The following is a 25345-nucleotide window of genomic DNA, read 5'->3' on the forward strand; positions in this document are numbered from 1 at the left end:
CATCACATAGTGCATTATCTCAACAATAATGCCATAAACTAGAAGATTCTCAGAAAGTGGGGTGCCTCGAACACCCCTGAAACGTCACGGTCAAACGATGATAACTCCAGAGCAGATAAAGGCTCGGACTTTATGGTATCGTAAACCTTGACTACAGACTATAGGGATGGGGATGAATTTATCGGTCGCAATTGCATCCGAATGATTAATGGGTAATAAATGTGTATGATCGAGATAAATTTAGCGGGACTTTTGATAGGGGAGAATATAGATAACCATGAACATAAATTATTATACAATTTAATGACAAAATGTTAAAAATACATGATTATGAAACGAAAACTCGATCTATAATCTGCTTTCGCGCGATTGCTTCGCTAAATTCGCGTTTCTCGAAAGATTTGTTACTTTCACTCGATATCATCACCCCCTTTCATTTCGTTTGTGTGAATTATTATATCTACGGTGTTGCGTGAATGGTGGTTTTAATAAACGCACCGGCGGAATTAATGTGTTTAATCCAAACTCCAGAACACAGCATCATGATCAGAGCCGACGAGAGCGAGCCCAGACCCTAGGAAAACAATGATTCCGGGCCTCATGACAAAAATGGCATTATATGTGTTTTTAAACATCGTAATATAATTTCTGAATAAATAATAATAGGTACGAGCTAACCCTTTCTATATTACAAATAAATATAAAAATAAGCCACCGTTGCGACATATTTTCTGAAATCAAATTTTATGCGAAATATTTTAATTAGGCATTAAATATTATAAAAAATATGTACTAATCTTATTTATCTGATAATAAGTCGTGTTTTATTTGCTGCTCAGTGTTGCCATTTAGTGAACTTTCAGTCCAAGTCAAAAGCAATAAAATCGCGCAATTGCAAAAGTAAAAACGCTTCATTATCAAATCGAATAAAGCACATCTAAACCGAATTTTGGTCAATAGGAGAGCGCAAAAACAATTATCATTTCTCAGAAGTCAAAAATCCACATCAAAAGCAATAAAATCGTGCCGGCGCTATCACAGTGGGAACGCTCGTTACCGAGCGTTCCCACTGTGATAGCGCCGGCACGATTTTATTGCTTTTGATGTGGATTTTTGACTTCTGAGAAATGATAATTGTTTTTGCGCTCCTATATTGACCAAAATTCGGTTTAAATATACTTTGATCAGCCCTATTATATAATAAGTCTGTAGTAATATCTGTAAGGATAGCTATGATATTTTTAAAACATAGTTTAATATTGAAATGGAGCAATATGTGAGAAGAAAGTATATCAACGGACAAGAAATATTTTTCTAGGTACCCTTATTATATACATAACTACTAAATATTAAATTATATTAATCATAAACATTCTATAATTTTTAATTGATATTTTGTCAATGTAAAACTAGTAATAAATAAATTTAATAATATCTAATAAAAACAATGATAAATCTGAAATCGACATAAAAATTTACACGATACATATATTTTTTAGTTAAATTGATTCTATATATACTACATAAGTATGTATGTATATGGTATATACATATGTATATATTTATATATTTTATGTATCTAGATTCCGACAGAATGCGGATGGAATTTATTGTCTCTATAATAATATACAGAGCGTCGGTTTGCTGCAAGTGTCGCTTGAAGTGAACAAGAAGCTAGCTTGAGGTTTTTATATTTTAATATTAATAAAGATAAGAACTTACAGGGCTTTTCAACTTCTATCATATCTGGAAAATAGTAATTTGTGATTTCAATATCACTTCAGATTAGATTTAATTGGATCAATCAAATCGTATAGTACATACAAATGATTAATTTATTCCGATTCAGGCAGCTATGTGTCATTTAGTGCGAGACAACAATAAAAATGCGTATATTATAGGATGTGGCTATTTTAATCTACTGTAAGTACGACTCATAAGCTATTTACACGAACTGTTCAAACCCAAACCCAACCTAAACGAATTAATCTAATCTAAGTGCAAAGACTAATTTAATTACACATCAAAATATATGTAATTTGTAGTCGCGTGAAGACTGGGCTAGCAAAAAACGAATCGTCCACTTCCAACAAGGACCTTCATTAAAAATTGCCATCAGTTACACTCAATTTGAGACACATGCAAGTTCATCCAAAATCATACCAAACAGATGGAAAAGACTGAGAAAGCAGCCGCTTCCCTCTCCACGTCAACCCTAGTCTAGTTACAACGACTAAAAACCAGAGTTTAACCCAAACTTAAGAAACTTCCTCGTCTGTATTTTGCGTTTTTCACCATGTCTCTCCTGTGACTAGTGTCGCATACTTTAAAATGCTGGTTCAAGGCAGTACTCGTGAATTGCAGATTAGGATGTTCACGAGTCACTTGAATCACTTCTTGGACATATTCACAAATTAAAATTTTATTTTTATTTTTTAATAAATCTTCCGTTGTAATGCGTTACAACGGGATAAATCTCTAGCAAATGAGTGAGCCAATCAGATATAATGAATACCTACAAGTATTAAACACCCGATTGAAAGTCTGATAATCAGTGACATCTACATTTTAATAATTATAAATTATTATGTGTAATACAATTTATAACCAATAGATGTCACTGCAGCTGGGGCAGTTTTTCTTAAATAAAAAAATTCGAGTGTCGCTGCCGGAGCTCGAAACCGCAACCTTAGAGTTACTATACTGTTAGGCGATCGGTATCGAAGGGTAGAATAACAATAGTATTATCCATTTTTCATTGTTGTGTGAGATTTTTTGTGGCCTAATTTTATTAATTTCATTTGTTAAAATGGTCGTTGGAGTGACCTCTAAATTATAACGAATTGTGCAGGTGGTTGAAACTCCCGCAAAACGTAGGAAGAGACAGATCTGAATTCCTCGGCTTGCCGCAAAACTTCCAGTTATACTTTGTCGCCGAAAAAAGGCTTATTTTTCTCAGGGCCAATTTATTTGTCGGCAGTACCGATTCAGGTGGCGCTCGTAGTACGTGATGGCTATCAGTTTACCAAACGTGACCGTTTTAACAAGGGACAATGGGGGTGGCAGTTTTCGTCGGACATTTGCATTGTGCCGCCGCTTATTGTCCGGAAATATTCAAGGGGTGAGTGCTGAGGGAAGGTCGGGATTAAAATCCCGCAATCCCACGGCGCGCGGATGAAAATTAAATTTGCAAACGGCGGACCGTTCACCCAAGTTCGACGGTCCCAAACGAGAGGGTTGCGAAATTGATAATGTTCGGGGATACAATTAAAAATATAAATAACACTATTGGGGATATACCCATGATCTCGACGCAAATGCGCTTTTCCATTACAGTTTGAACATATTTGCTCTGACATAACTGTTGTAGAGTGGCAAGTAGCCTTCAAGTTTTGATACTGTTTTTTGAGGGTGATAATCAAAGTATTTATATTGTCATATCAGTTTCGATTGCAATATTAGGAATTTTATACTATTTTCTTCTTGCATAGTACCACACACTTTATCTCGCATCCATCATCGATCTTAGAGCCTATTCAATCGAGACCACTCTCGTGTGTCTTGAAGAAGCCATTTTTATAGCTCAAAGGCGGAGGCCGAGAAGATAAGGATCCCTCAAGGAAAACTACCCCACCCGTGGTATAGCACTTTTGTTTTTTCCATGACCTCCTTCAAATCCCTCCCCTTCATCCACCTCCAATCTCTCGAGTATTTCTTTATAACACACATATCCTTGCGACACTCTAATATCGCGCGGGGCCCTTTCATGCGATGAAAAGCTCGTGATGAGCAAAGACCTGCCTTGTTTTGTTTTTTCTCATGCCAGGAAAAATCACGTGGGGCTCGTATATGCATATTGATACATATTCATGCGTATAAATGTATTAAATTGGACGCGGGGCGGTAATGGAATATAAATTCGTAGAGTCCATTTGCAAGATGTTGCCCGGAAAGTTTTGCGCTTGAAATTTTATTAAAGCTCTCGAGTATGAAAACGACGTATGAGGCTCATATACGTCGAGTCAATTTCGGGACAAAGGACACTATTTCACTTGGAAGAATTTAAATTTTTGCGCACGAAGTTGTGTGTGGTTTTTATTGTTTATTTTCACTTTGAAGCAAAGCTGGAAAATGGTAATCGAAAGGAATAAAATGTCTAGCAAAAATTGTAATACACTTAAGCCCAGAGAAATAATGCACATATCTAAGCATCAGATAGAATCGACTATAACAAAAAAAAAGAAAGATCATGTAAATCAAAACTATAACGAAAATATTTGCTTAGATTTATTATGCAATTATCTGATCTTACAGTAATCAGTTTTTTTTACAATAAATGATAAAAAATTTAATACCACACATCATCCAATTAAAACATAAATCGACTGTAAAAAAATATATTTTTGGCAATAAAATGCAAGTAAATTAAATACCAGAAAAATAATGCAAAAAAAATCATAAAGCAATACTTTTATGAATAATAGACATAATAAATTTATATTGATAAGAAGTATATTGATTTGAAAAATATTTTTAATCTTAAAAATAAGCAATAATATAAAATAGATCACAAAACATCTGCTATTAAACATCATAAAAATGGAAATAAATATTATTTTAAATACTTTTTCAAGTACTGATTACTAAGAATTTAAGCAAAAAAAATCGATCATGTACAGTTTCTTCACAAATTATACTTCTTAATTTGACAATGAAATATATACATATTTGTGGTATATTAAATAATTATTTAGGCGTGTAACACTTAAAAAGAGAGCATTTGCCCCCAAACTAATTGAAACTAGCTAATTACAATAATAAAACTAATGAAAACCGGTTCACTAGCCTGTTGGTGTCTGTCGGATTTCCTATCTCCACACATTTTCCCTTCCATCTATGTCTATCCGCTCCCTTCGTCCACCTACAGTGTATATCTAGACTCTGTGCATTATACGTGTAATATTATTCCGAGCTTTGTGAAACAATTTTATAGTTACAAAATGGCAATTTAGAGTGTTTATGCTTGTTTTTTTTAATGATAGTGGTTTCCTGAGTATGTGTTAATTCACCAGATTGTTTTTGCTATATTTGTGTCATTTATACTATAAAATCAACAAAGAAATAACTTTGCTTATTTTGACGTGAAGTTGGGGGATCAGGACAAGCCTTGAATTCCTCATAAAATTTGTTCTATATGTGTGGAAGAGTCAAGGCAGTGCTTTCATGGTAAAAATCAATCTTTTCACTTTGGTATACTAATAGTTTGGAGGGAGCCAAGAGATCATAACGATGACTGTTATTATACGTTGTTTCATTTAACAGAGTCACTTTGAAGCTAATCTCATATTTCACAACGGTATTTCATTGGTCCGCTTGCGCCAGGCAAAGTTATTATAAGTCGTACACCAAAAGTGGTCATTTATTTTTCGTTTATGAATAATGACGAAATGGATAGACCGCAAAGTGACTCTGTTAAAAGAAATGGAGTGTAGTAATGTGCAAGGACTTCTTATTCTAGCATTCCGTTCCACATGAATACTATGAAATACCCGTTACTTGCTTTCCAGATACACCCAAAAGCAATACAGCGATGACAATAGTAGTGATTCATATGATCCTGGTAGCAATGATCTAAAACTTTTCATACAGTCCGAGTTAAATGATTAAGGCAGAGACTTGGAAATCTGCAGAACTCTAGGATTTCAGATTTTAGGAGGAAAATGTTAGCATCTGCTACGTTATTTTATTAGTTTCGAAGTAGAGAAAAAAAGCGCTCTCACTGCGACAGCGCTGACACGATTTTATTGCTTTTGGCGAGAATTTTGGGCTTCTCAGAAGTGATAATCGTTTTTGCGCTCTTCTTTTGGTTAAAATTCGGTTTATATGTTTCACATTAAATTTTGAATATTATTATAAAAGTCGTAGTATGAACGCTAAATTACCGAGCGTTCCCACTGCGACGACGAAAGGTTTTTTTTTTGTTTTTTGCGCTCTCCTATTAAGCAAAATTCGATTTAGATGTGCTTTATTCGATTATCTCTCGAAATTGTTGTAAAAAGTCTTAATATAAACGCTTTATAATCGATGGTACGATTTTATTGCTTTTGACTTGGACTAAAAATTCACTATATGGCAACACTGAGCAGCAAAGAAAACACGACTAATTATCAGGTAAATATTATGAGTAGATTTTTTAATGTGTTTTTAAAATAATTCGCATAAAATATGATTTCAGAAAATATGTCGCAACAGTGGCTAATTTTTATATTTATTTGTAGCATAGAAAGGGTTAACTTTTACCTAATGTTATTTATTCAAAAAATATATTAATGTGTTAAAAAAATATAAAATGCCATTTTCGTCATGAGACCTGGAATCATTGTATGATATTGATAACGAAAAGAATGAGCAGACGATTTAAATTGGATCCATACGGTAAAAACCGTGTTGCTGGGCTACTAACGCCTGCGGTGCTTCATGCGTTGTTATGCAATTAATAATACGTTTATTAGCTGTACTAAAAAACAAAGAAATGTTTTGTTTGATATACTGTATAAATAATAAAAATAGCAGTCACAAAATCCTATTACATTGTCATCCGATTACATGTTGTACGTTAAAAAATAAAAACAACTATTAAGCCCCATCGATCCGCGAGAAAATGGCGCCGAGCGTGAAATGCGTCGGTCGTTTAATTTGCCAGTCTAACAGACAGCTCTCGTTGCTCGAAAGAAGAATATAAATGAAGAAAAAAGGAAAAAGACAGCGAGAAAAGAGGGATCTTGACGTCGAATCAAACACTCGTGAGGGATATAAACCAAGCCTTTTTTCTAACTACATTCTGTTTAAACCAAACATACATATGAGATTATTTTGTAGCGAAATTTTAATATTTATCCTTGACAGGGATTAGCATTTCATGCAATTTTAATCTCGGGATTGGCAGTATATCCTTCCGCCTTAAAGTTTCGCGATATAAAACGCAATATTAAAGCTCTGCGGAATATGCAAATTGTGTCATAATTCGACACAGCTTGGTTTGCATATTTGTCCGGTTCATTAGTTGCCGGCATTTAAATTGTTTTTAAATATTTTAGGCAAAAAGCTAAGCTTCTTTGGTCGTATGTAGCCTGCAAACGATGCTATGTAAAATAATGAGATTGTGTGGGCGTGTAGGGGTTCACGAAATTTTGTTTATAAGCGTATCGAGACTATTATGCGAAATTTAAAGTGGGATTTGATTTTATTCAGATAAAAAATTAAATTAATTTTGTTTAATATTGGCTAAGACTACTAGTAATTTATTTAAGTCTCAGTGCACTCTTTTTTTAAATGTTAAACTCAAAATTTTTTATAAAAAGTAACTACTGTATGAAAGTATTTCGATTTTTTTTCATTTATTATTATTACACTAATGAGTCACGATGGTCAAAAAACAATACATAGTATTATTAAAATACACAAATAATATAATACAAGTAAGATAAAAAATAATACATGGTAAGAAAGCAAAAAATCATAAACTATTAAACTTAAATACGAACCGGACCAGCTCCTCGCAGCTGACTTTAAAAATATCAATGTGAAATGTCAGCGTATTAAGGAGCCAAATTTATAAAATATAATATAAAGTAAATAAGCAGGACTGTGACAGTAATGTATTGCTTTAGAATCTATAAATATGCTTTAGATCTACTTCTCATTAAGTTAATTATATTTAAGCTAATATAATAAATTGTTACCATGGTATCAGTATAGATCATTGTTTAAATTATTTCTCATTATATTTTCAGTAAAAAAATTTGCGAAAAAATATATTACAGCGTGAATGTACGATTCAACAAAGCATTAATTATAATTTGTATTAAACGACCGTGAGGCCGTTGTTGCAACGGTAATTACGGAGATTTTTCTTCATTAATTTTGGGGGTCCCTCGCCCTTTCTGTCCTTGTTTGCCGCAATAAATTTCGGATTTAATACGATCTAAAATTTTCTCTGAAAATCCAATACGGCCCATTATGGACACACAAAAAGTGGTCTTTTGCAATTAATTTCCGGCCCATTGCCTGCCAGCGCAGATAATGGCACATGCAATTGGCCAAAGCTACAGTAATGAATTGTATTTCAACTTTAATGAACGTATCTCACTGTTCTAGATGCTATTAATAGCGCTCGAAACGATAGTCGGTTTCTGACGGGTTGCTGTTTCAAAGTTTAAAGTAATTGTTGAAGAGTTAAATTCGGAAATAGATTGCAAAAAATGGGAGAGTGCATCCCTCGCAAAGCGTCATAGCTCAAGTCTGTGAAGTATCTAGGAAGTTTCGCGTATTGGATTAGCCAACTTTCAAGTATTAATCCCTAGTTACTGAAACTCTTATCTTGAGTTCGGAAACCTTGGATATAAAAACTTTTGTCCGCTCAAATAATCATACTGTGATCTGTCTTGGTCGGGTTTCCAAAAGGAAACACTCCATGGCAGGTGTCAAACTCGTGAAAGGTGGAGCAATAAGGCATTGTATTAAGTAGGTCAGCCAAGAAGGCAAATATAACTCTATAAATAAACATATTTCTTGCTTGTATAATAATGAAATACGTATATATATAATAAGTTGTACAATGAATTTGTAGATGAGCTAGAATAGACAATATTTTAACACAATAATATCTATGGTTTAAGCTGTAGGGTTGATCAATTGAACCACCCTTTTATTCACAATTAAAGAGTGGTTCATTAATTCATGCTATATAATAATAAAAATAGCAATTCGTCATAAAATAAAGCGTTTAAAACGTCTAAGGAAAAAAATCGGTTTTTTCATTAAAACGGGACACCACCGTGAGAAGCATTTTAACAGCTTAAGTTAAAAAGTACACGTCATAACCCAGAAGGGATTAAAAAATCTTCGTCTTGAGAAAAAATAACGCGTACATTCAGATTTGCTCTCGAATTTGTTTAAAAAGCTCGCCATACTTCTGTAATTAATCGTCCCACCAAAAAAGAGTTAAAGAATTTCTCTTAGATTTTTTAAGGTCTTTTTCACTTTTTCTACTGACATCAGATTTCTCATCAGAACCGATCTATTATAATGATTTTTATTGAAAAAACATTATATTTTTAGTATTTTTTTTGTCAAAGACAATGTTATCCTAGATTTATTGTTGCAAAAAAAAAAATTAGCGCCTGAATTTTTGAAAATATTTTGTTTTAATTAAAATATTAAATATATTGAAACTAGTTGCCGGGGTATTCGAATGCTATGGTTTTGAAAATCAATAAACAGTGATAATCATGCGAGCGGTACTCGGATTATTTTTTCAGAGAATTAATTAAAATAATAATAATAATGTAAATACTGGTAATAGCAGTATGAACAATTTTTTTCCATCAATTACGAACTGCGAATTACATTGATCCTTAATATAATATAATATAATACATTAATGACAAAGACCTACAACGTTCGGCGAGTTGTTAGTCTCCTTGTCGACCGATCTAGAAATCAGCTGACATTCGGTATAAAATCTAATATAAACTATTATATTTTTTAAAATATTAAATTTTTATCAAATTTAAAAATAGTTGATAAATTTATTAAGGAAATATATTTATTAATTCACTTGTGACTAACTAAATATTTTTATTCTGTAATTAGAGTTAAATAATATTATGTAAAATTATTCATTTTTTTAATGAAAATCTTTAAAAATATGTTGCTTGAAATAATATTTTTTCTAGTAAAAATATAATTTCACTAACTTGGCAGGTGGAAATGTAAAACAATTGATATATAATTTCACTGGGCAATATCAGTGAAATTGTATTATAACATGTACATGTTTAAAACATTTTGGTCCCAACAGATGATGCGTTACAATACTGTCGTTTAAACTCAATTTTCTGTTCAAAAACTGCATGATTCACGCTTGTCAAATGACAATTTAAAGCAGCATATAATTTTACTAGCACCTGTCAGCGAAATTATATTTTCGATAGTAAAAATAAAAGTGTTTAAATATGATTTTACTAGAATGTCAGTGAAAAAGTATATCATGTATAAACATACAATATTCTTTCTTTGAATGAAACAAATACATAAGTTGTATCAAGGCGACAAAAAATACATTAATTTCGGAAACTCGGCCATGACACGTTCCATTAGGCTCGCTCGTTCCACGTGTACCAAAAGTAAAAACGTAGTTCACACAATGGAATAAATAGCGAGCCCCTGGGAGCATCGACCCTCAGACTTCTTTGTTCCAGAGATGGATAATTGCGTATTCTCTTGATAGTAGTAGTAGTAGATAGGGCAAGAGGCTCGGGAGCACCAGGTGGATGTGGAACACACGTACGGCGGGTAATGGATAGGACAAGTGTGCTAATTATCGCACGCCACTGGATGTTTTCCACTCTATTACTGAAGTGGCTGTCAACAGTGTCTTTCGTATATCCATTCACCCTGTCGCGCATACTGATTGCGATTTTAATGTATGAAAATGTAAGATAATATAAACATCACGTTTGCGTTAGTATATACTAGTATTAGGTCCCTAATAAATATTCGAGAGTATCTATCCTGGCCGCTTCGGTTAATAGTTTTATCTATTGTGGATACTATGTCTGCATGTGAAAGCATAATAAAGGATGTGATGAAGATAAGGGGAAAGTTAGAAATTAATTACGACTCGATAGCTCGGTTGTTATGAGTTGGGGTCTTAATCTAAGAAAAAGTTTTTCTAATATTTTTTTTCTTACTTTAATAAAATATTTATGTATGTTATATGAAATATAAACAAATGTGAATAATAAATATCTTTAGACGGTTTTTCAAAATTGAAAATCAAATTTTCGAAGCTTTTAGGATTATATATTATACAATTAATACATAGGTATATAATGTTAGAATACATATAAAAACAAGTTTTTAGAAATCTTCATACATCTTAAAATATAAGACGAGAAATTTGGAAATAAAAACAAATCAAATTCTAAATATCTCAAAGCAATTCTATATAATTACTAGAAAAATGGACTTTAAACAATGATTAAATTTAACCAATTTATTAAAATAAATTTAATCATTATTTATTTAAAATTAAAAAAATCTTGAAAATAATTTAATTAGAATCTTATAATAAATCAGATAACGCAGTGGTCATGGTAACGTGGTAAATTACCCCTAAATAAGTGCAATTAAATATTGGAGGTAGTGAAAGCAAAAAAAATAAATAAATATATATTTGTTCTATTTATATCAAGTGACCATCTGCAAATTTGTTGTAATTGAGAGGTCATTCTAATTTAGAGAGTAAGGTACTACACGGTATTTCACACAATGGAAGAGAGATCTTTTGACCAAACAATTGCGTTAATATTTTGAAATATTGCACGGACCACCTAATAGAACACCCGCTCCGAGGTGTTAATCACCTATAAATACTTCCAAAAACACTACTTTTTGTTTGGAAAGGAAACGCTTTTGACAATATATTATACCCTGCTAATAATACTGTTGTTCTTTTTCTCTTTGATTACCGCTAACCGATTTCTAAAAATAATATTAAGAAGCAATTAAAACCAATATTTTTAAAATAAGATTAAGAAGCAATTTAAAAAATTGTTAATTCCTAATGTTATTGTCAAGAACTTAAAAAATCTTAATCAATTCACTAAAAAAGAGAAATTTGATTTATTAACTTTAAATCAGTTTCTTGAAGAAAAAAAGATAAAAATTTTGTAAAATGGTCTCAAACAAGATTAAGAGTTTTAGAGACAATAATATTGAAATTGTCAGGACCACATTTTAAGCGTGAGAACAAATTTGTTGCAATGACTAATTGTTTTAGTTGTTTGAAACTTTCTATATTTGATATTTGAGCTGATAAGAACGCACTTTGCAAAAAAGGAACAAAGGATATAACCTCCACAAAGTCAAATGAAAAGTACATGATTTACATAATTGGCAATTCGTTTCTTTATAATAACCATTACGAAAAAAACTTTATTTAAATATGTATTCAATAAAAAATAGTCTGTTTCCGCCCCGAATTACTGCATTGGCCAGAAGGTCGAGAGTAGGAAAAGCGAAAACCTTCTTGTAAGCTTACTTCTAACATTTATAAGCCAGAACTTGACTTTTCCATAACTTCGCTTCCGAATTCAAAGACACGAGATTTCAACCATACTTGCACTAAGCGGAGCTACACTTAGTTTCGACCGAGACGATCCCAAAAAAAACGAAAAAACAGTTGCTCTCCATTTTACTTCAGACCAGATATCTATATCTATATACTAATATGTAAATTTATAAGTTTATAAAAATAAATGTGTTATAAAATTCAAATAAGTTACATTCTCAAAAATATTTTTAAGTGAGGAGCTAAAATTGTTTGTATCGCATTTTAAAAAAAAGTTAATAAGAATAAGTACATAAGTCTCAAAGATTTTTAAATAAGATCCTAATAATTAAAAGACAAATAATGCGGAAAATCAATAAACAACGATTAGTCGAGGAAAATTTATTGTCCACAATTCACCGCCAGCAATTAATCACTAGCAATTTACCGCCGATTAGTTCAGTTTTTTTGTATTATAAAGCATTTTAGGTAATCGAAAACCATAATAGAGTTACTCTGATTAATCCTTAATCACATGATTCATATGATGCAATTATTAATCAAGTTTACTTAATTCTATGCAGCTGAAGACCACTTTCTCGTAAATAATTACTAATAAATCGTACAATGTATCAACATGTACTAACGATACACAAAGTAATCAGCTTATATTAGTTTAATAATAATTATGATTTACTTACGAAAATTATTTACACGATCCGAAATGACCCTTAGCAGCAACAGAGACTCAGGTCACGCCATCTGTAACAATAAGGAAAATAAATTAACACACATAATTCAGAGGTCATTATGTATTATTACTAGTATACATTTCGTGCTTGTAACAGTTTACTCAACATCTAAAGATAACTATCGGTATGCTTTCCGTATTCCGGGCTAAATCATACTCCGCTGATACAAGGGACGTATCGAAAGTTCGACATTATCAAACTTTAAATTATTAATACCCGATTCGGGTGGATTACGACCGAAATTCGTGTCCCTCTTTGGGTCAAATTATCTTTGAAGGGGGCGCTGTAAGGGCGGGTTTGCATTCGGAATGAGGAAAGGTTTTTCATTTTCTTCAGTCAATACAGATCGATTGACAAATAAGATAAGTATTTTGGTGTACCGGTTTAGATATAAAGGCAACAATGAACTGTATACCCTTCGACTTCTGTGATTAGCGTCGGATGGCAGTGATGCGAAAATAAGCAATTTTCCAAGGATGCGGCTTTAGAATATCGTCCTTTGTGTGTGGAATAGATTGTCGTATTTTTAAGGTCGGGTAACGTATGACTCGCATACTAAAACGGGGGATAAAAAGCGGATTAAAATAAAGTCATTCAAGGTTGCTTTCAAAAGAAAAATGAGAACGAAAATTTGGTTTAATAAATGACACGATGAATGAAAAAAAGTTGTTATTTGTTAAGGTTTTATGCTGAATTACTACCTAATGAAATACTATATAAAAGTGATTGCAATCTACAGAATTTTATAATCATTAAATATTGTTTAAAATAATAATAAATTTTGGATTACTTAAGATAAAGATTAACTTATTTAGTACTTTATTATATTTATATTTTTTTAAATATTAAAATGTGAGTATGTAACAAATATTATTTTTGGGTCATCTGTATTAAAATTATAAGCTAGGACATAAATACGTTATAAGAGAATTCTGCTCCGTTTAATATAATACTTTAAGGCGTGAAATATTAAAGAAAGCTCTATAATTTATTCACTGAATAATATAAATCGATACTAAACACCTTAAAAGTTTATTGGATATTCATCACATTAACTAAGGTAACATAAATATAAATAAAATATCCCACACCGCATCCGAAAGGAGCAAATTTTAATTCGCGCTGCGTTCGTAGCCGCAGAAAAAAATCCATTTAGCCGGACGCCCTTATTTATGACCCTTTTCCAAGGGCGTGTCCGTTTCGTATGAAATTAAATAAAACGATACACGCCCCCCGAGAATATTACGTATATAATAATATTGCGCGCTGCAAAACATCCTCGTGTTGTTTTCCTTTTCCCTTGCCGTTAGCTCCTAATTAGACTTGATATCGGCAGGATCAAAACGCCGATAAAGGTTCTCGTTCTACATCCTGGCGTCTTAATATTCCGAAAGGGAAAACTTACACCGGCGTTGATATGATAAGCTAATCGATTTTTGGACTCCCCGGGGAGCTCAAATTTAGCTTTATTAAAACAACAAGGGTCGCATTTTTCACTTTATTTTTTTTATATGATGAAAATGAAAAATCAACGAATAAGGAAAGATTTTTTAGGGTGCTTGGGGGAAAATCTTACAGCGTTAATTAAAAGGTGTTAAAGGGTGGTTTAAATTATTTTTCGGATGTCTTCGTTAGTGCAAACGAGTAACGATAAAAATGATTCCGAACAGTAGGGTGTCTGAAAATTTGTTTTTGACTGGACTTGCAATTCAAGGGAGGGTTTTTATAGATTAAATGTTTAAAAAAACAAGTAAAAAACCAAAATGTATGAGTATGAAGTTTATATTAAGTTGAAAATAAATAAATTAACCGCATTTTTCGTGAAGTATAATAAAAAATACATATATATATATTTTAGATTGAATGATATGTAGGTGTGAGAAAAGTAACAATAAGGCTACATTTAAACGCGCCGAAAATTCAGTATTGTGATTTAAATTATATTTATTCACCAAAACGAAAAATCAGTGGTATATATATGAAATAGAGTAGTCACCAACCAGTGGTCCTTAATTTTTTTTCAATTATTATGTCAAGTTATTCTTTCAGTTGCAAAATCTCTTGTTCAACGATGATAATATATGGGATCCACAGTGACCAATCCATTTAAAAGTTTTTATTGAAATTAACGCACTGGTCGTTAAAACAAAACATTTTTAATGCCGGCTAGTGCGCACCGTACGTGACAATAAACGGAATAAACTAAAAGCGTCGCAATTAATCATTTGAGCCTTTTTGCCCAATGTTATTACCATTTAAAAAATGACATCACATTATGACAAAAAAAATTTGGAAATTTTCTTATTATAATTATTAAAAATTATGTGTTTTATCTACAATTACTCATAAATATTTTATATTATTAACTATTTCTTTAATAGATTGTCTATAATTATTTTAATATTATTATCTAACATACCTTTATATTTAATAATCATACATTTAGTTTTATTCTCATTTAGCTTAAGTACATTCTTTTTTAACCATATTTTTATAATACTTAATTTACTATTTAAATTATCTACAACTCCTTTAAGATTACAATTTATTGTATCAAGAAAAATACACATAAATTAAAATCGTAGCAAAAATATAAATTATGAAGAAAAATAGCACGTTTGACATAATGTGTAATTTAAAATGTTTTTTTATTTTTATTAAATTTTTTATAATAAATATATCTGTGATTATTCATTAAGATTATTTTATAATAATAGTCAGTCATACAATAAAGATATTTTTAGTGCAAATATATTGCTAAAATCAAGGTTTTTTTCTCACGTATTGTTAATTATTGTCAACAAAGATGTCATAAATGGTCAAATTTTTATCACTAAAATATTTTAGTTTAAATGATAATTTATTATGATTAGAAAATTTTAGTATTTGGGCTACATTTAAACGCGCCACTCAAAGAAGATAAAATATTTGATATGGTTTTCTATCCCACGTAATGTTTTTTGATAAAATGTTTATTATTGCAGGTCATAATGATAAGATTTGTTTTAAAAAAAAAAAAAGTTATCAAATTTATTTTTAGTTTATTTTAGTACTTTTGTGATATAATTAGTCATGAAAAATGGTTAAGATATTCATAATAAAATATAAATATGTATACGAGGTACGATAAAAAATTACAGGGAATGAATTTTTACGCCAGCAACTGCTGCCGCTACATTCATTTGAAGTAATAAGTTCAATAGTCTGATCCGTTGAGATAGTCAGTGTCAAGTTTGTACAAGTTGTGATTTGTTGGCCGGCTTTTAGAGCCGGAAGAGTGAGGTCGTGTTTACCGTGTCTGTCGCGCATCATGGATTTCGAACAACGCGTTAACAATAAGTTTTGTTTCAAGTTGCAAAAAAGTAGCAAAGAGGCTCATGTAATGGTAAAATCAGTGTATGGCGATAAAGTGGTGATTCTGAAGACTGTTCACAAGTGGTATGAGCGATTTAAAAGTGGAAATGTGTCAGTTGAAGACGAGCAACTGTCGGAACGTCTTTTGACATCAAAAACAGACGAAAACGTGCAAAAAGGTTCAAAAATGGTTTATTCAAACAGGAAATTGACTATTCGAAAGCTTACCGATGAATCTCATAAGGGTCCGTTGCAAAGCATTTTAACCGAAAATTTGCAAATGAGACAGTTTGTACACAATTGAAGGATCATCTTGATGCAGAATCGGACTTCATGAGCAAAACTATAACTGGAGAAGAAAATTGCGCGTATAGCTATGATCCTAAGACGAAAATGCAATGTTTCCAGTGGAAAGCGAGTAGCTCTCCTCGCCATAAACATGGACGTTAGTCAAAGTCGAACCTCACCTTCACGCTAATTGTTTTTTTTCGATAGTGAGGGTATAGTGCGACCAAAGTTCGTTCCAAGGGAAACCACTGTTAATTCTGAATATTACAAGGGTGTACTGTAACATTTTGGCAAACCAGAAAAAGGGGTCAATGGGTTTCTCCTTCATCACGATAACGCGCCGTGCCACACCTCGCTTCTGAACCGCGAATTTTTGGCCGAAAAAAGAGTTCCTGTCTATCTCTATCTATCCATGTGACTTCTGGCTCTTCCCAAAAATAAAAACCGTGCCAAAAGGAAAAAGTTTTGCCACCATTCTCGACATTGAGAGAGCCACGATGAAGCAACTGAAGGCTCTTCTGAAAGAAGCCTTCCAGATATACTTACAATCATGGAATCAACGTTGGGATAAGTGCATCGCTAGCCAAGGAGAGTACTTTGAAGAAGATTAATTCAAATTTGATCTAGGCTTATTACTTTGTTCGTAATAAAATTATTCACCATACTTTTTAATCATATTTCGTATACATATATACTTTATTTTGTATAAAAATACTATAAACCGTTGTAGCGATTTTGATATTATAAAATAAAAACACTTTTTGTACAACAGAAAGTTTCGCACAGTTTCGATAAAATTATCATTCATATAATTTTACCTCAAAAATACAATTATCTGATGGATAAATGTAGATAAGTAGATTATGTAAATCTCAATAAATAATTTAAAATGTGTTTAAAATATACTAGTCTAAAATCAATTTATATTACAAGAAATCATTAAAGTGTTATTAAAACATATTTGAGCAAAACTGTGGAAAAACGATTTAAAAATATAATCGACGATATATTAAAAATATTTTATCTGAATAATATCAACTATTAAGAATATCATGGAATTTATGTTTATTATATTAATTTAGAATATTAATAATATTAGAATTGTTTTACAGATGAATATAATATAACTAGAGCAAAAACCTCATTCTTCCCAATTATTCCAGGGCTGTTCATACGCATTACGAATAATTTAAATCCTCTTTGAGAAGATTTCCAATTATTCATAATTTTCTCATTCTTAATGTAGATTTCAATACTGCCTCAGATATTTTATTAAGCTGCCTACAATCAGGTCAACGACTCTTTGAAAAGTATTCCAATTTAGCCGAGTACACAATATTCAATTAATAAAAACCCATTTTCGGTCGAATAAATATTGTTGCTTTTAACACGTTCAGCGCGTGTTACTTTAGCAGCTCCGGGGATGTTCAAAGATAACAAAACAGATTGCAGATATGCACAAAACACACACAAAAAGCATCCACGGTTTAAGCTACTATATTATGTATGAAACCTCCATCCACCGAAAAGGGTTGCGGCTATCGTCTACGGATTTGTGGCGAGTTTCTAAAATTAGATTTTATGATTTATATCTCCCGACGGAGCAGGTGTGATACAGAATCAGGTGTTTTGGCTGATAATATTAAGAGACTGTATCGTTTGTGGGGGTGAGAATAAGTTTTCAGGCATACTTGAGAAGTACGCATACAAACACACATTTGGCCAAATTTACGCAATGAATACGAAAGCGCGCCGTAAATCGAGCGAAACGTTAACGTTCACGTCACGTACGATAAATGCCTCAATAAGAGCCTCCAGAGAAACTGTTACAAGAGCTGAACGAACCGTCGGATATTAACACCTGACTCGAAATAATTCTAAATAATTTCGGAATTATTCAGATTTTACTTGAAGTGTAAAGGATAGACTGGATGATATTGCAAGGGTAGGATAATATAAGATATATGTATGTAAACAAATTTATTACAAAATCTATTAAAATGATTTAGATATTCGGTTACTCTATGCTTTTGTGGCGTCGTTTATTTCAGATTTGCGTAAACGATCTCTTAACTTGAATGGCCCAGCATGGAATGGTCCTTTGGGATATTTTCATTTTGTTCATAATTTTCCAACTCATAAGTCTTTCCAGAAGTTTAGACTTAAGCACGTTACTTAATTTTTAATATGTGACTCATCCTAACTAAATCCTTATGTTGACCTTTTTATTTAGGCTTTTTTCTCCAATCGATGAAATTGGTTTTACAAATATTAAATTATATAAAATTATATTATATTTTTGTTAGTGTGAATATATTTTTATAGGAGAAAATGTTTTCGGATATAATTTATTAATAATAAATTAGTGAAAATATAACTATATAAAACCGTTTCATTGGAGTTCCCATAATCTTGATTTGATATAAAAAAATATTTATCCGCTAATTTAAATTTTATAATCAATATTTCTAACAAAAAAAAACACAAATACTATAAAAAACGCACATACAATCGCATTTTTGGCACCAGGGGCGTGCCAAAAAAATAGTCAAAATTAACCAATGCAATTGTTGAATAAAAAAACATCTAAAGGTTTGTTTAGAAGAGTTACATAATTTTGTTTCATTCATGAAAATCATTTTTTCACCCTTTGGTCCTAGATTGTTTTGCATTTTATTATAATCGGTAAACGCTAACAACTCATTGCAGTATATTACCACGATAAATTTACAAAAAGTAATACTAACTTTAAGTTATCTAAGTATTTTAAAGCGTATTTAATTTCAAATTGATAATTTCAAGTTTAATGTTAGAAATTTAGTCAATCTCGCTTTTTAGATGTTTGTTGTTTTATTTCTCTTAAATTCAGTCTAACTAATATCTACATTTTAAGCTGTTGTTTTAAAGAAAAGAGTCCTTCGGATTTTTTATTCGTTTATAAGCATTCTCATATTAACTTGTATCTTAAATGCAGTATCTTTTGTCCTTTCTCCTTGAAAATCATCAAGGGGTATTTATCCATTATTCAGGGATTCAAGATGGTGCTATTTTTCTCTAGATAAAGTTACCTAATTTGATCGCTTTAAGGAGTGCAATAAATTAGAGTCCAAGACTCCACCAAAGTCATCTATACTGTAAAGTAGGAAAAAAGCAAGCATTCGATTCGGTAATAAAACTCGGGGGTATTATTAGCACTGGGGGTTGCTCGCATACATATTCAGTAAGCTGAGGGTATAAAAGCGTACGAATACCCGCCGTGAGGGAAATAAACCCTAAACTTGCGTGCTAATCGTAAAAGAATAAAGAAGATACACCGGGGACGAGAAAGTTGGCGGTACACGAGCTTCCTATCCATAGGGCATAGGTTCGATGCAAACAAAAAGCAACAACACCTCCATACACGCTCGCTACTGTTTGGCTAATTAATTTAGGTGCGTTGTTATTTTTCATTGAGCAATTTGCATAAATTCAGTGATATCAGTGAAGGAAAAATAAATGGAATTATATTTTTGGAACGAGCATCGTAAAATTTTATGAAGAGGTAAATATTTGATATTGAAAAAGTACAAATACGCATGAAAGGTTTTTGTTAAAAAACTGGGCAAAGGGCAAAAAAAATGTTTAAAATTGTTTACACATACTGGGATTTTTAATTAAATTGCGATACTACACGTACCATTGGTGTTTTCAGAAATAATTTAATTAAAATAAAATATTAAAAATTATATACCATACCTTGAATAAACTGAGACTAATGATCAATATCATTATTCTCAAAAAAATAATCGTAAGCTTATTAGTAAACGTCTAATTTTAAAGGAATCATAGCCTCCCTGTTGTATTTTGTGAGGTTGCTGATAAATTTCAAACAATTCCACAAATCAATAAAAAAAATTCATGCAAAAATGAGAAACAGTTTAGTAATGAAAAATGCTTAGAAATGTAGCAAAGTGTGTTTCAGAGTTTTAGTGCTCACTAACCCTTTCATATGTTTTCTGCGAGTAGCTTTAACGAATCGTGAAATGGCTTATTTCAACAATGAAATAGCGTATGTATATTTTTCCTTATATGTTGAACATTTTTGAATAAGTCGTATTGATTCACGATCACGCGAATGCATTAAAACAACGTTTTTGTCTTGAGCATGACATATGATCTCATAACCGCGCGTTTCAATGAGTACAAATATATTGTTCAGTGGTGTCAAACGGTTATAGAAATTTTAGCCACACTGGTTAATGTTTATGATTACGTGGTCATATAAACGTCATTTGCTTATGTTTATTTTCTATTCTTTCGTCGTAATCTTACAGGCATAAACCCAATGCGTTACAACAAAGTAACTGGGTAAGTGAATCGGACATAATCAGACTGAGAGTCTGGAAATCAGTGACATCTATAAAATATTTATGAATTATTATTATAATTCATAATCAATAAATGTCACTTTTCAGCTGAAGCTGCTTTTAATAAAATCGCTTTTAAAAAACCATAAAACTCAAATCTGCTGCCGTGGTTTGAACCCGCGGCCTCTGGATCACCAGTCTAGACTTTATAGACTACGTAAATTATGGCGGTTTCAAGTATATTGTGTTCTGTTTAAAAGGCGATTTATCTTAAGCGCCTTTGATATTGTATTTGTCGAAACTAGGCGGCACTCTAATTACAGTGATGTAGAATATTCTTTGGCGGACCGCGAGGAGACACACGACCGGCGGTGCTTCGTCCGCTTTAATAAAAAAGCATTTCTATATAAAATTAGGCGAGGTGGCAAAGCTAGTTGAATCTATGCAAAGCAAACATAATAATAAATCTGAATGAAATCACGCCTTGTCGGAATTTCACTACCTTAGATTTTATCGCTCGGTTTACCTGCGTTTACGACGTCTGAATAACGCAAAGTTCGGACCCGTGTGTCGGTCGCTTTACGAGCATTCGTGACATTCAATCACGAACGCGCTTCGTTATCGCGAATTAAACGGAGGATAAGCGAGAGCGTGTGTGGGTCGCGTTAGCCACTCGCTTGCGCAATAATTTACTCGTTATTGCGATTTGTGTAAACGACCGAACGTTTTTGTATATTATTTATAATATAGCCGGCCACGTGTGTAATAACTTAACACGTAATCAACGATAAGCAAAGCATGAATCGTTTTGGCGATTAAATTTATGTTGTGTGTTTGTGAAATTATATTATCCGGAATTGTTTCGTCGATTTGATCGAGCGTGTGTAGGTAATTGCGAATTTAATGGATTTGAACCGTTAAGTGTGTAATTAAGTTTAAATATATTGGGCCGATTTACCAAAAACGATAAAAATAAGGACTCATGTGGGATTTGAACCTGTTTAAAATGACGAGCAGTGATTTTTACCAATAATTTATAATAATACACACTGAAGGGTTAATTTATTTATTTTACTAGAATTTTAGTAAATTTCAAATATTCGAATTCACTTATGCATTGACAACAAAATTATATATGTATTTTAATTACATTTTTACTATAAATTGCCCAGTTTTTGCGAAACACTCGATAAATATGTATATAGATGAGGGTCTAAGGAGGTGTATACAGTCGTATACCTGCCAAAAAATCGTTATTGATTAAAGAAATTCGTCTAGTATGCATGAAAATGGCCAATCGCCACAAAATACAGTTTTGGATTAAAATTAATATATTTGACACAGATGAGGTTAAATACCATCATCATGGTAGCGAAAGACACAGCAAAAATGTCTCTAAAGAAGTGTGCGAACTTCAGATGTCAATGTATATATGAGTGTTGCTTATATTCCGGAATGGAAGGTATACATGTATATACAATGAAAAATTTCAATAACCATAATGTTTTTTTTAAATATATATGAGCCATTATCAAAATTTTTTCTTAACAATTATTTGTATAAAAAATGAATTGGGAAACTAGACCGAGTTAGAGAGGAGTTTTTGAAAAAAATACATAAAAAAATAATATGTAATTTAAAAAAAGAATATATGAGACTTGTGAAAATGCAAGATGTGTTCACAGCCTCTGAGTATTCATTGTGCTATTCATCAGCAGGTATTTGTGAGAAATATCTTAATCTATTTATAAAATAATGTATAATAGTATTATATAATATTACCTTACTTTAATTATTGTGCAATAATATTATATATGCTATATAGAAAAATTTCTTAATAGGCCAATAAGAGTAGTTTCAAATAAAAATAGATTTACTAGTTGTAGAAGTATGATTGATAGATTGGAATGGTTAGGTGTTCAAGAAATATTGAAGATGAATGTTTTAATATTTATATATAAGTTTTAAGGACAGTTAGGTATAAGAAAACGAGTACGGCCAGAGGAATTATGTACGGATTTGTGAATTTGTATAATAATATTCTCAGGACAATTCACAAAAATACTTCCTAAACGAAACAAAAAAAAACACCTTCGTGCATTTAGAAATAAATTATAATATTAAGTATTTTTTATTTTCTGTTAATGCTATATATTATATGTGTGTTTAGTGTAAAAAATAGCTACATAAATTAATAAAATAAGTAATAAATAAATAAAATCCTAAATATCTCAAATAGCTGATATTAAAATAATAATAAAATATAATCTTGAATGCGCATTTAAGCATTTATAAAGGGGTTTTAAAGTAAAAAATATATATTTTCTCTATAAAAAAAACATCCTCAGTATATTTTATAAAAAAATATAATGTAATGTTGCTATTTTTATGACTACTTGCGATATTACGTTAAGGTAACCAAGTTTTAAAAATGACTGATTTTTTCATCTTATTATGTTATTTTAACACCATTGTTTTTGTACAAATTTTATATTAAACAATAATTAACTTTTAAAACCAAATATATAGAGGCCAAAAGTCAGCTATTAATAAATAAAACATATACTATTTATTTTAGTATATTTAAGGATTTTATATATAAATTAAGTTATACGGTTATTAGTTTTTTTACTTATTATAATTGTTTTTTAAATGAGTCGTATGAGTTTTTGGTTAATTTGATAAATTTAAGGACACATTTTATTACCATGTTGCGTACAAAAATATATAAAATATCTTAGAATATGCAATAGTTTATTCACGTAAAGCAATGTGAAAAAATATGTAAAGCAGCCCACACCCGATTGTATGCGTATGAGACCCTAAAGCGCTTTATCTAAATAAATAAATAAAACAAACAAAAATATGTCTTTCTTGTTTGCGTGCGCAGGTGCTCGTGCGAAAAAAGCGTGTCGTGTCTTTTTAAGCAAATCCCAAACTTGTAAATAAATCACAAAAGAAAGCTGTCAATGGAAAAAGTCGCCCGAGAGACGCTTTTCAATTTCTCCCACTGTAAATTGATTGTGTAGCTCGCGAGTCCACGCGGTGGTGCAAAAATGGCGAACGTTTAAGGGATGATTTGCTTCGCTCCAAGAAAATTGGACGGCGGCTTCAATTTTGTTTTTAATTGCAAGATTCGCCAATTTATTCAAGCAATATTAGACACGAATAAATTGAAGTTGACTTCGCCCCTCTAGGGTAGTCTAGGGAGAATTTATTACGTTTGCAATGCGGACGCTTAAGTAAGATAGATAATAGTTTATCTCTAGAGTCTTTGAGAGCCAACGTGGCTTCGCGCCATCTACCGTATATTAAACAATCTATATCGGGTTTAATAATTATAGTATTTAAAACTATGCCATTGACAGTCTATAAATATCTGTTGAGGCATGCTATCAATTAGTTAATCTCATGAGGATGAAAGAATAATGGATAGTCGAAGGAGAGTTTTAAGAACCGTTATGAAACTAGAAGGTGTTTGATTACATTATGTAGAGTAATGATTAGTTGTGTAGAGAGGGAGAGAGCAACATTTTCTTTGTCTGCCACAAACGATTATAAGGAAACTATTTATCTGAAATAATAAAAATATAAAATTGTGTGAAAAAATTATTCGTTTCTTAGGGCCTTATTTCTACAAAATAATAATCAATAAAATCACTTTTATTAAAATTAAACTTCAATACAATACTTATAGAATGATAAAAATAATTGTAAGCTTCTTTGTAACTATGAAAACTAACAAACATAGCACGCTTTTCAATTTTAATTAAAATTATTTTATTTTGAGTGGACTTGCCTCACTTTCAAAATCAACAAACAATTCATACCATTGATTACTAGTAAAAAATTTGCACTGTTATTTATAAATATGATTGAGAATTAATTAAAAACAAAAATTTTAAATTAATTTCTAATAAAAATTAGCTGTAACTCTTTTTTTTAAACAAAATAGACCTGCCCCACTTTCAAAATCAACGGCTCATATATATATGATACATATATATCAGATGTCTATCAATATTATTTTAGGCGTATATGTTTTCGTTATTTAACCTTTCATACCTCAAAATCGAAATCAAACAATTACTTTACACATCCGAGTGAATCGGATAGAAATATTCGTCATGGAATACCGTCTATCATCACATTATCCGTCCGATTGTTTGTATGTTACGGCGCAATTCCGGGAAAAATCGAAAGAAAAACACACGCGAAGAGTTTTCATCAATCAGGATGTATGGGCAAATATTTTCATCCGAAAATGAAAAGTTTCAGCCACTCGAAAGGTCGGACGTCTGTTTGCTGACCCGCATTAAATTCGATCCGCCGCGATCTGTTTATTTGAGACGGATCCGCAGATTAACCTCGTTTTCTGTTTGTTTCTGATTTTTTTCTATCGTTTGCAGATAAATATACGCTTTTAGTCGAGCAAATACACTTTTTTTCGTTAATCTGACATGAAACGAAGCAGACCAATTAGTTGTAAA

General features: G+C 31.4%; 1 protein-coding gene across 20 annotated transcripts in view; it reads right to left on the reverse strand.

Annotated features, from left to right (window-relative positions):
- The window catches only part of LOC148227917 (uncharacterized), a 463346-nt gene that overhangs the window by 97703 nt on the left and 340298 nt on the right, over window positions 1–25345 (reverse strand). For all 20 annotated transcript variants that reach the window (XM_088200610.1, XM_088200599.1, XM_088200607.1 and 17 more), the window contains one exon: window positions 12817–12877. The gene's annotated coding sequence lies outside the window, so the exon portion shown is untranslated. The remainder of the gene's footprint in view (window positions 1–12816; window positions 12878–25345) is intronic.

This window comes from Plectrocnemia conspersa, unplaced genomic scaffold, assembly GCF_051122295.1.
Source record: "Plectrocnemia conspersa isolate PC_06_02 unplaced genomic scaffold, ASM5112229v1 ptg000012l, whole genome shotgun sequence".
Taxonomy (NCBI): domain Eukaryota; kingdom Metazoa; phylum Arthropoda; class Insecta; order Trichoptera; family Polycentropodidae; genus Plectrocnemia; species Plectrocnemia conspersa.